Consider the following 16,872-nt stretch of genomic DNA (forward strand, 5'->3'; position numbering starts at 1 on the left):
GCAAATACTACCTCTTCTATCATAAAAAGTAAAAATAACCAAGTTTCAAAGAAATAAAACTGAGACAGGCAATAGCTATTTTTAAAACATGCAAATCAGATTTATCTAAATACCCTGGGTTACTGAATCTTCAGTCTATTTTAGTGCCAACTGGAAACCGTGTTTTTTAGGCCCACTCGCATCAAGTCAACACTCCGAAAGACTCCTGGTCTTGGACACACGTCAAAGCTCTAAGATACAATAGCCTTGGGCCGGCTGGGCATAACAATGATCACCGCCAACTGTCAATACATATGGCTTTTCTTAGCCTGTTTTACCACCATGCAAAACAGACACAATCTAACTCATATAGTCAAAACTTTGTCTTTAAGACCCTGTCCCAATTTCTGTTTCATTTCTACTTATGATCCTTAGTTTATATTTGAAAAGAAACTCTATTCCTGCCAAAGGTCTTCTTTTATATCTCTCTCTTTAGTCACTAAGTTGTGTCCGACTCTTGAGACCACATTAATTGTAGCCTGCAAGGCTCCTCTGTCCTTGGGGTTCTCCAGGCAAGAATACTGGAGTGGGTTGCCATTATATAAAGCCCTGATAAATGAGATTAAATTCCTGTTACACAAATCAAAGTCTTAAAGCCATAGAGGTCTCAGGCTGGAGTACTCTGTGTAAGATGGTAACAACTACTGGCAATATGCAGTAGAATTATTCAGCTTTACTGACACTGTAAGTACCTAAAACACAGCAGGAAAGAAACCATGTTGGAGAAAACTGGAGTTCTGAGATCACAAAGGCACAAAGAAATTCCATGAGGGCAGAAGAGGGAAGGTTGAGAGTAAAAGGGGAGAAGGGAGGAGCCCTTCAGTACATTTCCAGGAGGCCAGGTGCCAGAGGCCACTTATTTCATTCCTTTCTCATTTTTACTTTACTCCATCTGGTGACTTTTCCTCTGTGAATAAATAAATATTACAATATAAATCAATACACAGCCTTTTGGTTAATACATCCAATTGTCACAAAGAAAGAAAAAAAACCATACATGAGCAACATGGATGCAGCATTCTCCTCAATGGCCACATTAAGTGTAACTGTGGTGTACTTCATATTTTCTGATAATAAAACCTGACCAATTTACTCTCCAGCCCTAAATATATTCACCGATACATAAAGGGATGGGTACTCACCAGCTGTGTGTACTACAAGCTTGTTAACCCGCATTTCCAGGGCTAGCACGGTTTTACTCTCATTAGAGTCAACAGCTGCCAAAGTGTTATTCCTTTTAGACCTTGAACCCAAGCTCTGTGATAACTGATGTGGCCAATGTAACTTAATGGTACTATGAAAGTAATTCTTTTAACGTATCAAGTTATTCAAAGTAGAGCTCCTCCCTCTCAATAAGAGAAAAATGTCAAAAGAATTACAAAAGAAAACCAGACGAATTACATGACGGCTAAAAGCTGAAAGGTGGGAGAATTCCCTGGAGGTCCAGTGGTTAGGACTTAGCACTTTCCCTGGTTAGGGAACTAAGACCCTGAAAGCCGCAAAAAACAAACAAACAAAAACCTGAAAGGTGGTTCACCAATTCTGAAAGACAAGCCCTTAAAGGAGTACGTCAAGGCTGTACATCGTCATCCTGCTTATTTAACTTATACGCAGAGTACACCATGAGAAACGCTGGGCTGGAAGAAGCACAAACTGGAATCAAGATTGCTGGGAGAAATATCAATAACCTCAGATATGCAGATGACACCACCCTTATGGCAGAAAGTGAAGAAGAACTAAAGAGCCTCTTGATGAAAGTGAAAGAGGAGAGTGAAAAAGTTGGCTTAAAGTTAAACATTTAGAAAACTAAGATCATGGCATCCAGTCCCATCACTTCATGGCAAACAGATGGGGAAACAGTGGAAACAGTGGCTGACTTTATTTTTTGGAGCTCCAAAATCACTGCAGATGGTGACTGTAGCCATGAAATTAAAAGATGCTTACTCCTTGGAAGGAAAGCTATAACCAACCTAAACAGCATATTAAAAAGCAGAGACATTACTTTGTCCACAAAGGTCCGTCTAGTCAAGGCTATGGTTTTTCCACTGGTCACGTATGGATGTGAGAGTTGGACTGTGAAGAAAGCTGAGCACCAAAGAATTGATGCTTTTGAACTGTGGTGTTGGAGAAGACTCTTGAGAGTCCCTTGGACTGCAAGGAGATCCAACCAGTCCATCCTAAAGGAGATCAGTCCTGGGTGTTCATTGGAAGGACTGATGTTGAAGCTGAAACTCCAATACTTTGGCCAGCTGATGCGAAGAGCTGACTCATTTGAAAAGACCCTGATGCTGGGAAAGATTGAGGGCAGGAGGAGAAGGGGACGACAGAGGATGAGATGGTTGGATGGCATCAACAACTCCATGGACATGATTTTAAGTAAATCTGGGAGTTGGTGATGGACTGGGAGGCCTGGCATGCTGCAGTCCATGGAGTCACAAAGAGCGGGACATGAACCGAACAGAATATTATCTAAAAACCACCCAGGCAAAATAAAAACGGCAAAGCATCTAAATTAATATAAGACCAAGATAGACAAAACATTTAATCACATATCAAACAACTTAGCAGCTAAGTTGTGTCCTTTTGCGACCCCATAGACTATAATCCGCCAGGCTACTGTCCATGGACTTCTCCAGGCAAGAATACTGGAGTGGATAGCCATTTCCTCCTCCAGGGGATCATCGCGACCTAGGAATCGAACCTCAGTCTCCTGCACTGCAGGCAGATTCTTTACCAACTGAGCTACAAGGAAAACACCTATTAATGTATGTTACATTTGAGCTGGGCTAAACGTTTAGATTGCCAGGAGAAATATCAATAACCTCAGATATGCAGATGACACCACCCTCATGGCAGAAAGTGAAGTTGAACTAAAAAGCCTCTTGATGAAAGTGAAAGAGGAGAGTGAAGAAGTTGGCTTAAAGAACAACATTCGGAAAACTAAGATCATGGCATCTGGTCCCATCACTTCATGGGAAACAGATGGGGAAACAAACAGTGGAAGCAGTGTCAGACTTTATTTTTGGGGGCTCCAAAATCACTGCAGATAGTGATTGCCGCCATGAAATTAAAAGACATTTACTCCTTGGAAGGACAGTTATGACCAACCTAGATAGCATATTAAAAAGCAGAGACATTACTTTGCCAACAAAGGTCCATGTAGTCAAGGCTATGGTTTTTCCAGTGGTCATGTATGGATGTGAGAGTTGGACTGTGAAGAAAGCTGAGCGCCAAAAAATTGATGCTTTTGAACTGTGGTGTTGGAGAAGACTCTTGAGATTCACTTAGACTGCAAGGAGATCCAACCAGTCCATCCTAGAGGAGATCAGTCCTGGGTGTTCATTGGAAGGACGGATGCTGAAGCTGAAACTCCAATACTTTGGCCACCTCATGCGAAGAGTTGACTCATTGGAAACCAAGACCCTGATAATAGAAGGGATTGGGGGCAGGAGGAGAAGGGGACGAAGGAGGATGAGATGGCTGGATGGTATCACTGACTCGATGGACATGAGTTTGGGTAAACTCCAAGAGTTGGTGATGGACAGGGAGGCCTGGCGAGCTGCGATTCATGGGGTCACAAAGAGTCAGACACGACTAAGTGTGAGGCTGCGCCATGACAGGCAGCCTAGATTAGGAGTAGGCCTGGTTTTCCAGGGTAACATGATTATCAGGCCACCTGGAGCCAGCCAATCAATATGCGCCCAGTAAGGAAAAGGGAACCTATCAGGGGAAAGATGAAAAGCCCACGAACGCCCAAGTTTGAAAAAAGCCCGCGAAGGTTTGAGCCAATAAGATTACTTTGCAAACATGTAACCAATCCACTTAAGCCAGCTACCAACTGCTTATGCACGCCTTATAAATTGGGTAACAGCTCGGGCTCAGCGCTTTCTGACCCTGCACCACTGCGTTGGTTGCGGCAGTGAGCCCTGACTTGAGTCAGCAATAAACTTCCCTTTTTTGCAAGTTGCATTGTCTTAGAAGCCTTCTCTCTTCCCGCTAGGGGATTCGGACATGGGGCATAACACTAAGCAACTGAATTGAACTGAAACTTTTAAAATACATTAATTTTAGTATTTCTAATGTCCTTTTCTGGTTTGAGAGTTAATGTTGAGTTCTTGGATTAATAATCTGATGACTTCACACTTACTGTAAAACCTCTTCACTGAGTAAATATGAGTTTCAATCTACTTGGTTCTGTGCTCTAACTAATTATTAAGGCAGTAGAGAAGTGAAGTGAAGTCGCTCAGTCATGTCCGACTCTCTGTGACCCCATGGACTGTAGCTGACCAGGCTCCTCGGTCCATGGGATTTTCCAGGCATGAATACTGGAGTGGGCTGCCATTTCCTTCTCCAGGGGATCTTCCCGACCCAGGGATCGAACCTGGGTCTCCTGCACTGTAGGCAGACGCTTTACCGTCTGAGCTACCGGGGAAGCCCAAAGGCAGTAGAGAAGGGCTGGTTAAATAGATAAATGTGCTCAATCATGTCTGACTCTGCGTCTCCATGGAGGATCAGAGCACGCCAGGCTCCTCTGCCGGTGGAATTATCCAGGCAAGAATACTGGAATGGGTTGTCATTTCCTATTCCAGGAGATCTTCCTGACTCAGGGATGGAACCGGAGTCTCTTGCATCTTCTGCACTAGCAAGCGGATTCTTTACCACTAGCACCACTTAGGAAGGATTGGTTGGAATCCAGCAGCTCAAGAGTTGAAACAAAGGGGTGTGTTCCTAACAGGAACTACTGATTTTCCTGATACTGCCTACACAACATCTCCATTTGTGGCCTTAGGTGATTCACTGATCTCTGATGGGTTCTTTTTCATATGCAAAATGGGTGGAGTCATTTGTAAGACTGGTGGTTTAGTCACTCAGTAGTGTCCGACTTGCTGCCCCATGGACTATAGCCCCTCTAACATATCTTTAATGATAGCTGCTGCTTTGGGTTTACCATAAAGTCAAGTGTTCTACCTTTCTCGAAGACTAAATTCAGCTCTGGTCTTAATATTCAATACCAGGACATTAAGTCTAAAGCTATACATAAGTTCTAATTAGTGTATGAGTTTTAAGTTCAGCAAGAGTAGAAAGGTTGAGAAAGATTGTAGGAAAAGCATAAATCTCAAGTTTTAGCTCAGACTGAAATTCAGTTACCTGCTAAACAGAAAAAAGTAAAAGATTTAAAATAACACACACCAGATGGAGAAACAAAAAGATCAATACAATAAAATCTTAGAATAGCTTCAGGTTCAACAATTAGGCATTGCAGAAGGAAATGGCAACCCACTCCAGTATTCTTGCCTAGAGAATCCTGTGGACAGAGGAGCCTGGTGGGCTGCTGTCCATAGGGTCGCACAGAGTCAGACACAACTGAAGCGATTTAGCATGCATGCATGCCTTGGAGAAGGAGATGGCAACCCACTCCAGTATTCTTGCCTGGAAAATCCCAGGGACGGAGCAGCCTGGTGGGCTGCTGTCTATGGGGTCGCACAGGGTTGGACACGACTGAAGCGACTTAGCAGCAGCAGCAACAATGAGGCATTAAGTTCGGCCAGCAGCATCTGGCCAAGCCTTTGTGGAGAAATGAGACAAATGATTAAGTTCCTACTATTTGAAAAGGAATTTCCTATGTGGGCTCTGGTCCATAAACAGACTAAAATTTTATAACATTAAAATGTGATCAATCTATACTTTTATATTAAAGCCTAAATTCCTATTAAAGGGGGGAAAAAAGTTTTCACTGGAAATGATCACAGTAATGATCCTCCAGTAACAGGTACTGTAACAATTAACCCAGTGAGTCACTCCTTGGTCCACAGCTGTGAACCTCAGTCCTTTCTCCAGTGGGGGCGACAAACGCCACCTTTCCTTCCTTCCTTTAAGAGAAAGAAACCACACTGCAAACATTACTCTATCTCCTCCAGCACCTTACTTTCACCAGTTCCAAGTCAGGAAAAAGAAAGCAAGCAGCATGAGAATCTCAGAAAATAATTACTCCTGATTAGCACATATTTGCAGTGTTAAATCACTCAATTGTCCTGATGGTGTTAAACCACTCAATTGTTTAAAATTTAGGTAACATGAAGAATCCTCCTCTGGCCCAGAAGAGCCCCTGTTCACCTGTATCTACAGATCCCATCACCACTCTTTTAACTCACAGACCTCACACCCTTTGCACTTCCTCCAACACATCAATTTGGCAGACCACCCCCCCCCCTCCGCCACCACCCATTTCCTGTGCCCAGAACACATCTTCCCTAGACTTTCTCATAAATGGACTTCCTCTCATCATTTCAGGTCTCAGCTCAAATTATCACATCTTCAGAAACAATGTTTCTCATCATCCTAGAGAAAATGGAAGTCTGTTACCCCCAGCTTTATCTTATTTTATGGCAGTTACTTGCTAAGAAGTTCATCCATTTTAAGTCAACCAGCTGGACTATTACAATTTTAAATTAACAGACATGTAGCAGTCACTTCACTCAGTCAAATGACTTCAAAAGTCCTCAACTGCTTTAACATAAATACTACAAATTCTGAACATTAAGAGATTTTCCCTGATTCGTTACTTCACGTCACCAGTCCCCACTCCACCCTCCACACTTAGAATGTTCTACAGACACAGGCACAAAATTCAGATGGACAATAGGGGCCATACACATAGAACCCAGCACATCTGGGTTAAAAGATGGAATTCTAGTCAGGATGGTCTTGTTATGGGTGCCTGTTCTCCACAACTCAGGGAACAGAAAGGGATCTCATTCAGGTAGCATTACTTAAAGATCCTCCTGACCTTCAGTGATGTGACTAGTAAGGAAATAACTACTGTACATCCATTTGGAACTCTGAATCTTGTGTAAGTACAGCACAGTAGAAGTACCGACACTAACAAAATTTCTAAAGCTATTTTGTGTGTGCATGCTCAGTGATGTCTGACTCTGCTACCCAATGGACTGCAGCCCACCCAGGTCCTCTGTCCACGAGATTTTCCAGGCAAGAACACTGGAGGGGCTTGTCATTTCCTTCTCCAGACCTGCACTGGCAGGTGGATTCTCTACCACTGCATCACCTGGGAATATCTACCAAGGTATTATTTCAAGGTTAGTTTTCTCTTTTTGCAGGGTGAGGGTCTGGGTAACTGAACATTTATGCCTAGCTTTGCTTTCATTCATCAGTATTCTATAGCTACCAAAATAAATTCTAAGAATTACATTTTTATAAAAGTCAATGGTCCCAAGAGACCTTTTTCCTCAAAATTTCTTTCCTATAGCTTGTTTTCAAACACAACTAGGACAGAGTTTAAAGTATAGTACAACTTGTTCTTCTACTCTCTGATGGACCTCAAAACAGAAATGTAGGCAGAACACTTGCAATATCTGATTAAGGAAATAGAAAACTTCAAAGAATCTGTAGGGAGAGCAGAAGAGAGAAGTACAGGTGGCAGGCAAAGTTTATGTGAATTTCCAGCTTTCAAAAATGAAGTGGAAAAAGTTAAGTATTTTTAGGGTTGCTGCTCCCACCTAAGACCTCCAAGCATAGGGGACACTAAGGAGAGAAGAAAATCTGAAAACAGAGACTAGGCCTGAACTAGTTCAACAACACCAGCAACTTCCTATGAGACACTTCTAAGCACCTCTATTAATTAAAATAGTAAGATGTTAGTCTTATTTTGGACAGAATCTAACAAACTGTCCCACGAAAAATATTCCTTTATCGTCAAAGATACCTCCATAAGCTTTAATAGAACAGCTATCCGAAAGAAGTGGTGGTCAAAAGGTAACTGTAATTTTTTTTTTTTAACTGAAAGCAAACTAACTTTTTTTTAAGTGAAGAAAAGAAAAAGAGGGAGAAAATTTACAGAAAACTTTTGAACAGAAGACAGGTGCCAAGACGCAGAGGAAGACAAACATGGGGACATAATTAACAAAGGGCCTCGTGGGAGAGACCAAGAATTGGTGGACAGCCTGAATCACTTTTCTCTTCACATCAAGGATGAAAAGAGGAGAGCTGGTACTGGGGGCACTGGAATCCGGGGAGCAGAGTCAAGTGTGAGCTGTGAGGAGGTCCACATTCCCCTAGTTCAGGTACCCCTTTCCCCACTGATGCCCCATATCCCAGGGAATCCCCAGCCAAGGTTCTGATGGTCTTGGTGGGAGAGGGAAGAGGTGACAGAGGTATCCACCCAGTCATAAGAGTAAAGCGTAAAAAGTAATTTTAATTAACTAGTCATCATGTAAATATTTTAATAAAGTCCACAGAGCAAATGAAGGGTGAAACAAGAGGGTGGCCTAAAGACTAGGTGTCAATCTAGTCTGTCATCCACAGAGTCTAAAAGGACAAGGGAATATGCGTATGTTAAACTATCATGTTGTACATATTATACATGAGTCTGAGGACTGGAAAAGGGGACGAGAAGAGACAAGGAGCTTCGACTTTGTGTCAAGTTCCAATTTTATCTAGAAGTCAATTGGCTTGACATATTTCCAACTGGTGTGAAGAAAGACACCTTCCTAAGGTCACTCGTTTGAAAACAATGTGGCTACATCTGGAAAAGAGAGAAACCTAAGAGCAGACCAGCTTCAGTTTCACCTGATGTGTACTACTTACTTTTATCATACCTTGACCTGTGGTTCAAAATCCAAAGATACAAAAGATATACATACAGTGAAAACACCATTCCCTCTCCTGTTTTCCAGTCAAGTTCTTTGCTGAGAACTTGTACAAAGATGCACATACTATAAGCAAAAGCACATTTTCACATGGGCAAATTTTCATACAGACATTTATAATGTTTTCTGAAAAGCAGTCTTTGTTCTAACTAAACTCACTAGCATCACACATATTCATACATTTCAACTTTTCTATGAGGCTGACATCAAGACTTTTGTGGGGGGGAGGGAGGGCAAGCAGTGTGGCTTGTGGGATCTTAGTCCCTCAACCAAGATTGACCCTGGGGCCTTTGGCAGTGAAAGGGTGGAGTCCTAACCACTGGACCACCAGGGAATTCCCAAAGACATTTTAAAAATCAAGAGAAGTGGGCTTCTTTGATGTCTCAGACAGTAAAGAATCTGTCTGCAATGCAGGAGACCAGGGTTCGATCCCTGAGCCAGGAAGATCCCCTGAAAAAAGGCATGGCTACCCACTCCAATATTCTTGCCTGGAGAAGTCTATGGACAGAGGAGCCTGGCGGGCTACAGTCCAAGGGGTTCCAAAGAGTCGGACACGACTGAGCAGCCAACATTTTCACTTCATTTTCATCAAGAGAAGTGGTAGAGTGAAAGTGCTGGACTATGAAGTCTGGGTTCTCGCCTCAATTCTGTGCAAGTTTGGGGAAGTTCCACCATTTCTTCAGCACTCTCCCTTATCTCTGTGGCCACCTCTTGAGTCCAGATCACCTTCAGCTCCTGCCTGGACCTGCCCAGCCCCTCCACATGCTCCAAAATAACCCACCCTCTTGCCTCCTCCAGGCCATTCTACTCAGGGCTGTAGCTGACATGACTTTAAGTGCAAATCTTGTTTTTACGTGAATACTGAACTCTTGCGCAATCTTTTCACCATTTCAATGAAACCAGGAACAGAGCACATCCACAGCATCCAGAGTGAGGCTGGCAGTCTTCAGAGCTCACTCCCTGAGCTGGATTCCTTCACTCAACACATGAAAAGACTGGAGCCCACAGAGACAAAGTAAGTGGGCCACATCCTGAATGCTACATGGTTCCCAGAATGCCACAATTATGTGGAAATCCAAAGGCCATCCACCCACTGATGAGTATTTACCAAAGGTCAGGCACTGTGCGAGCTTTCAGGAACTTTGCTGAGCAGGTGAGGCCCCTGGCCTCTTAGAGCTTGTATTTCTATATACAGTCCAAGAAAAGCGGCACACACCTGAGGTGGGGTTCTCTCACTTCCCTGGAATCCCTGTCAAAATGTCTCCTCTTCTAACCACTGTCTAGAACACCATCCCTCACTTCACTCCACCTGCTTCATTTGTCTACACAGCACAGATCACCATCAGAATATGATATATTTGTGGTTCGTCTGTTTGCCCACTAGCTAGAAGCTTCCTGAGTGTATCTACCTTGCTCACTGCTATCTACCCCATGCCTAGAACAGTGTCAGGCACAGAGTAGGCACTCCATAAATATTTGCTGGAAAAAAAACAGGTAATGTGACGAGAAGACACTAATTTGGGCAAGTAGCCACTTTGGGAAGGGTGATCAGAAAAGGGCTGTCAGACAAGGTGACATTTAAGCTGCAGCCTGAAGAACAGTAAGAACAAGAGTCAGGAACAGATCAGTCCATGGAAAAGGAACAGTGAGTGTCAAGGTCCTGGGGCATGAGAGATCCCAGTGTGAAACGGGCAAGTTTGCCCTGCATAGTGAGGGAGGGGAAAGCAGTAGACAAAGCTGGAGAAGCAGGCAGGACCCTGAAGACTATGCTAAGGAGTCAATAATTTATCCTATATGAAATGCCATCATTAAGGACTAAGCAAGGAGTTACATAATATGGTTGTGTTTTTCATAGAGCATTGTACCTCCTGTGAGCAGAACAGTGTATAGAAGACAAAAATGAAAGCAGAAGGACCAATTAGGAAGCTTAAGCAGTTTTCCAGTTGAGAAATGATAGTAATTTAGTGGTGAAATACAGACAAAGAGAAGTGAAGATACTTGAGATGTGTGTATGGTAGAATTGATAAGACATGCTGATGGGCTGGACGGAGACAGGGAAGATGTAAGATGATTTCCAAGTTTCTGACTTGTGCAATTGGGTGTATCAGGATCTACTAACTGAAATGAGAAAGGGTTGAGGGGGAAAAGCCAGAACGTTGTTTTGCACCCATGAAGCCTGAGTCATAGGTTCCTGATCTCCAGGTGGAACTCAGAGGACAGGTCTGGGCTGCAGCTACATGCTCGGGAGTCATCAGCATAAAGATGGTACTTAAAGCCACAGGAGTAAGTGAAATGACCAAGGGGAAGGAGTACAAATAAAGAGAAGCAAGGCCCAAAACTGAGCCTGGAGGCATTCCAGCACTTAGAGGTCACGCAGAGCATGGAGGCAGTAAAAGAGGAGGAGAAGGACTGGTCTATGAGACAGAAAGAAAACAACTGGATTCCATCACAGAGGACCTGGGGGCTCTTGGCAAGAATGGTTTCGGTGAAGCAGTGAGGAACGGAGCCAGTATTGAGGGGTTCAAAGAGTGAATGGAAGAGAAAAAAGGTAGAAGAAAGAATTAGACAACTCTTTTGAAAGGTTTAACTGTGAAGGGGAGGGAAAAAATGGGCCACTAAGAATCAAGAGAGGTGAATTTAACAAGGGACAGTTTCTTTCTACAGATGGGGTGCACCAGAGCCTATCTGTACACTACCAGGGATGCTCCAGCAGACAGGGGGAACCTGAGGACGGGAGAGAAGAGAGGGGACCACAGAAGCAGCAAGGTCCCTGGGAAGGAGGTGGGGCACTCAGGGCAGAGGGAGGGACTGTGATGGGGGTGGAGGGTCGGGAGACGACACAAGTGCTTGTTCCGTTATACCCAGCCGGAGGGAAATGAGAGAAGAGTGGTCCAGCTGCCAAAACAAAACTGTCTGGATGAGGAGGAGGGCAAATGAGGGTGTCCCTCTAGACAGCTTCTTATTTTCTCAGGCAAGCACCAAACCAAGCCATCAGCTGAGAGAACAGACGTCTGTAAGGTTTGAGGGAAAGGTATGAAGTACTCTTCTTAGAACCTGAGAAAGCAAACTTAAAAGCTGGGCTTCCTGACAGTGGTGAACCCCATTTCAGACCGTGGTTATGTCAACATGGAATTTCAGTTAAGACTTCCCGTACATGGTCAATACTTCCTTCAATCAATGTTGTTATTCAAATTTATACCAAGAACTAGGTTTGTAATATCATCTTGGGAAATCACTGATCTAATATAAGTAAATGTCCGCTCTCCCACCAAAACAGAATATTACAGACTCTCTACACATTCCCAGGATTTTGATCAATCATCAGATCATCAGCATCTTTAAAAAGAGACCAGACAACAAACCAAATGGGAAAAAAAGTTACATAATCAGAGGAAATGTGACCACAGACTGAGTATCTTATATATTTCAACATTAAAATGCATACTGATACTTGATATGCTTTAAAATAACTGAAGAGGGCAAGAGAAAGTGGGTAAGGGTACAGACGAAATCAGACTGGCCATATGTTAGTAACTATTGATATTGGGGTAATCAGTATACAGGATTCCCTATACTAGTCTCTCTACTCTGAAATGTATTTGAAAATCTCCATTCAAAAAAAGTAAAAACCAATAAAAGAAATCCAGAACACTAAAATATAACCAATATTTATTTTATGTTTCCAATATAAATTAATATGCCCCCAATATTTCATAATTTTTTTTCCATTTCCAAAATTCTAGTTTGCTTAGGAAAGGAAGCCCCTATCCTTCCAAACAAAATTCACTTTATTTCAAAAATAACCCTCTCTCTTGTCTGCTTTGTAGGATCAAGCCTGCCCCACTGACCACGTATCTTACTGCATGAGGCCTGCCCAGGTCCCCCGGTGCAGTCTGAGACAAGAGGTCACTACTGCCTGACTCAGGGGGTTCGGATGCAGGCTGGCTGGCACCCACACTAAGCTCTGCCTCTATCACTATTAAAGGTAACATGTGAGCCTCAAAAATGAAGAGAAAAAGAAAGAAGTAAAATAACAGTGATCAACATTTCTTTCCTTCCTCAACAAATGTCTGACCTCCAAAGCTCTTGAAACCACCACAACAAACAAGCTCACCTTCATTAACTTCTCTTTTAGCAAAAAAAAGTAAAGGACTGGGACATGTCCAGTGGTTAAGACTATCTGCTTCCAATGCAGGGGGTCAGGGCTGATCCCTGGTCAGGAGGAGGGGGAGGCAGAGGAGGAGAAGGGAGAAAGAGAAGTAGGGAGAAAGAGAACAAAGGACTGAGACCAGAGTATCCTTGCTGGTGGGAATGGAGTGGACAGTCCTCTGTGCTTCCCAGAGCCCCCTGCTGCCTTGGTCAGATTAATTTATACCAGAAGTAGCTTTTAAAGACACTTAACCACTGTGGTGAATGTGGGTAGCAAATGAGTACTACTGAGGAGAAATCAGCACTGAGTAATTCCCCTCCTGAGACAAAAGGTAGATCATATTTCTCTGATTCTACTATACAACTCTCCTCCATCCTTTCCCACATCTCTTTTCCCTACCAACCCCTTCTAAAACCAAACTTGTGGCAAGTAAAATGAACTGGACACCATATGACTGGAAAGAGCCAAAATTTTAAGGACACCGCTGCTCCGGTTCTACCTTGCCAATCGGAGGGTTACCTGACTGGTTTCACTGCCAGAACTGGTTGCCCAGGAGGGTGGATGTTATCTCTCAGAGCCACAAAGACCATCTTCTCTTTGCAGTAGCTATTCTAAACGTTTCTTAGTTTATGAATACGTATCTGTTTCAGCGGTTTCCAAGTCTGGAATTTTACAGGAATTTCTAGAAGAGTTCTTTTAAGATTTGGTTGGGGCCCATAACCCTGTATTTTTTAAAAAGTCATCAGGTAGTTGCACTTACTCAGGCTTAGAAACAAATGATGTGTTATGAGCTGAGGTACAAACATAAGTCATATTCAAAAGAGTGACCTACCTCTAAAAGCTCTTACTATTCTGAACATAACCAAAATATTTTCTCTAAATAAAACTACAATTCTCAATAATATGCAAAGTAAAATCAAATTGTTAATTCAGAAAAAAACACAATAAAAAGCTAACAAATTACAAGGAAGGACCAAAATACAGTCTTCTAAGACTGGTCTTGCTGACATATTGGACTGGATGATTCTTAGTTCATAGAGGCTATGCACTGTTGGCTACTCCTATCAACCAAATATAATTTCAGTGAAAATCTTACTGTAACAACATAATGAGTGATTTTGCTGAAATGAAGGCCAGCTCTCTGATTCCTATCCAGCAGATACCAGTACCAACCCCCCAAGTCGTGACAATTGAAAACGCCTCTAGACACTGTCAAACGTCCGCTGCGGGGCGCAATCACCCCAGTTCAGGACTGCTGGATTAAAGGAACCAGATTAAAAATTAGAAGGAAGAAAGGAAAAACAAAAAAAAAAAACGGCTAAAACAGATTGAAGTGAAGATACAGCAAAATAAATTGTCTTCAGAATATAAAGCAGTAGCATGAGGCGCACTCTTATTGGCTATTTTTATTAAAAACAAAACTAAAGGAAATGGAATTAAGTTTCACAAGGGAGCATCGAGAGTACTCAAAAGGAAAAACCTCTTAACTCCTAAGTTTTATTACAGCCAGGATATCTGGAGACCCTTTCCTGGAGATAATAAGAATGAAAAGGCTGTGATATGACTCAGAAGCTCTGGGACTAGAGAGTGTAGGTCTGAGAGACCTACGGAGGGCCCATTTTAGCCTGAGAACCTCTCCCGCCCTGGAGCCTGAAAGACTCCTTCAGAAGGAAAGCACTTGACTCACAGTTAAGGTCTCCCTCTGGACTCAGGTCCGTGTGATGTGACCAGTTTCTGAATGCACACACAGCAAGCCAACAAGGCTAGCAGGTTTATGGCCCTTCCCTGCTGCTTGTGTCCCTTAAGGCCAAGGTGAGGCTGTGAACCGGTCTCTTTTGTGCCCAAGGGTCAGTCCTGGTATTGTTCTACTGCAGAGGCTGCCAGTCCAAAGTGGAGCTGTGACCAGGAACGGTATTCTACCCAGATCAGCACATCTATAGGGTCTATCTCAGTAACAGTAAATGCAAACAGAAGAAATCTGAGATAAGAGAAAGAAACAAGTCAAGCCACAAACTACTGTAAATCAGCAGTTTCCCAAAATGTGATCCATTGATTTCTGGGGGTCCCGCAAGAACTTACAAAGGTCCACAAAGTGTAAAATACTTTAATAATGATATTAAAAGATTTTTTGCCATTTTTACTGTGTGAAAGGCTATTTTATATTTTAACCTTTTGCTCTTCATCCATAACAATGGATCTCAAAATTCATACTTTTAAGTTATTTGCTCTCATAGCATAAAAGCAATGGTGAATAAAATGGCTGGAGACTTAGCACAAATCAAGGCAGTGGTGACTTAGGCCATGCACGTACGGTGGAAGCTACTGGTTTTATTACATCTTGATCCCTGAGTCCACATCTTTCTAATATTCTGTGTTGTCTCAAGGAAAAGCACTTACACAGTTCTGAGCTGAACTGGCTGTCTTTTTTCTTTTCTAAACTGGCTTCATTCACTTTATTTTTCTCATATAAAACTATGTGGTGGCTACAGCTGGAGCCTGGGTCCTTTGCACGGAAACTCTGGTGTGGGTCTTTACAAGAAGGTCAGTGAATTCCTGATACGGAGGCTCAAACGAAGACTCAGTGAACACTGACTCTTTCCAGAGATCAGGGGTGAGATAACTGTAGGTCTTGGAAACGGCATTAAGTGGCCTTGGCAAAGTTGTCCAGGATGGCAGTGATGGCAGGATGGAGATGCAGCGAAGGTCAATTCCAGCCATCATCAGTAGCTTCTTGGGCACAGGGACTGAGATGATGCCAGTGTCCCTGGAGACAGGGATGAGGCACACCAACACGGAGCCACAGTGGCGAGTCACCTTGCAAGGGACAGCATGAGGCTTGCGGATCTTGTTCCCCCAGCAACCTCACTGAACAGGGACGACAGAGAGTTTGGCCAGAATTAATGCCCAATAGATGGCAGTGGCTACCTCCTGAGAGCACTTAACACCCATACACCATTCCTACTTTAACATCATTTCTACTTGAACTGATGGACAAACTATGGTCTTCAGACTTGAGTATCTAGCAGACATTCTCTTAAAAATTAACCAAGTGAGCTTGGTACCAGCAGCATTGATGACAATCATAAACTTCAGTGAACTGGTGGTAATTTCAAAGCAAAAATAAAAATTTTAGAATACTTGAGCTTGACAGCTTTCCAATACTTAGCATTTTTTCTTATGAGACTGAATGTGAGATTAGCAAATACAACTTTTGCTAATGTATAATGAAATGTGTCATAATTTGAAAGATGTACCTAACATACTGACTCAATATTTTCCAAATGACCAATGAATGATGTTTAAAAAAAAATTATACACTAGTAATAATTCATTCAAAGTATAAGACAGATAGGTGTTTCCTCCATGGCTCAAGTGGTAAAGAATCTGCCTGCAATGCAGAAGACACAGGTTCAATCCCTGGGTCTGGGAAGATCTCCTGGAGAAGAAAATGGATAAAATTTATAAAATCAGTAATCCAGTATAGTCAAAGCTATGGTTTTTCCAGTAATCATGTACGAGTGTGAGAGTTGGACCATGAAGAAGGCTGAGTGCCAAAGAATTGATGCTTTTGAGCTGCGTCATTGAAGAAAATTCTTGGAGGTCCCTTGGAGACTCAAGGAGATCAAATCAATCAATCCTAAAAGAAAGCAACCCTGAATATTCATTGGAAGGACTGATGGTGAAGCTCCAATGTTTTGGCCACTTGATGTAAAGAGCGACTCACTGGAAAAGACCCTGATGCTGGGAAAGATTGAAAGCAGGAAGAGAAGGGGACGATAGAGGACAAGATGGTTGGATGGCATCACCAACTCAATGGACATGAGTTTGATCAAGCTCTGGGAGGTGGTAAAGGACTGGGAAACTTGGCATGCTGCAGTCCACGCAGTTGCAGAGTTGGACATGACTGAGAGACTGAACAGCAACCAACTCAAACTGACTAATTAAATCTTCACCGATATTTTTTTGTATGTTAGGAACTAAGAACTAACATAGCTCTTAGTTCCTAAGAACTAAGACACT

General features: G+C 42.8%; 1 protein-coding gene, 1 non-coding gene and 1 pseudogene across 3 annotated transcripts in view; all 3 read right to left on the reverse strand.

The window, feature by feature from the left end:
- The window catches only part of DIP2B (disco interacting protein 2 homolog B), a 224,034-nt gene that overhangs the window by 136,948 nt on the left and 70,214 nt on the right, over positions 1-16,872 (reverse strand). The gene's annotated exons all lie outside the window — the stretch shown is intronic.
- Positions 4,399-4,471, reverse strand: TRNAC-ACA. Its single transcript has one exon. It is a non-coding gene; the product is annotated as a tRNA-Cys (tRNA).
- Positions 9,182-16,569, reverse strand: LOC122681890 (annotated as a pseudogene).

This window comes from Cervus elaphus, chromosome 3 (assembly GCF_910594005.1).
Source record: "Cervus elaphus chromosome 3, mCerEla1.1, whole genome shotgun sequence".
NCBI classification, from domain to species: Eukaryota; Metazoa; Chordata; class Mammalia; order Artiodactyla; family Cervidae; genus Cervus; species Cervus elaphus.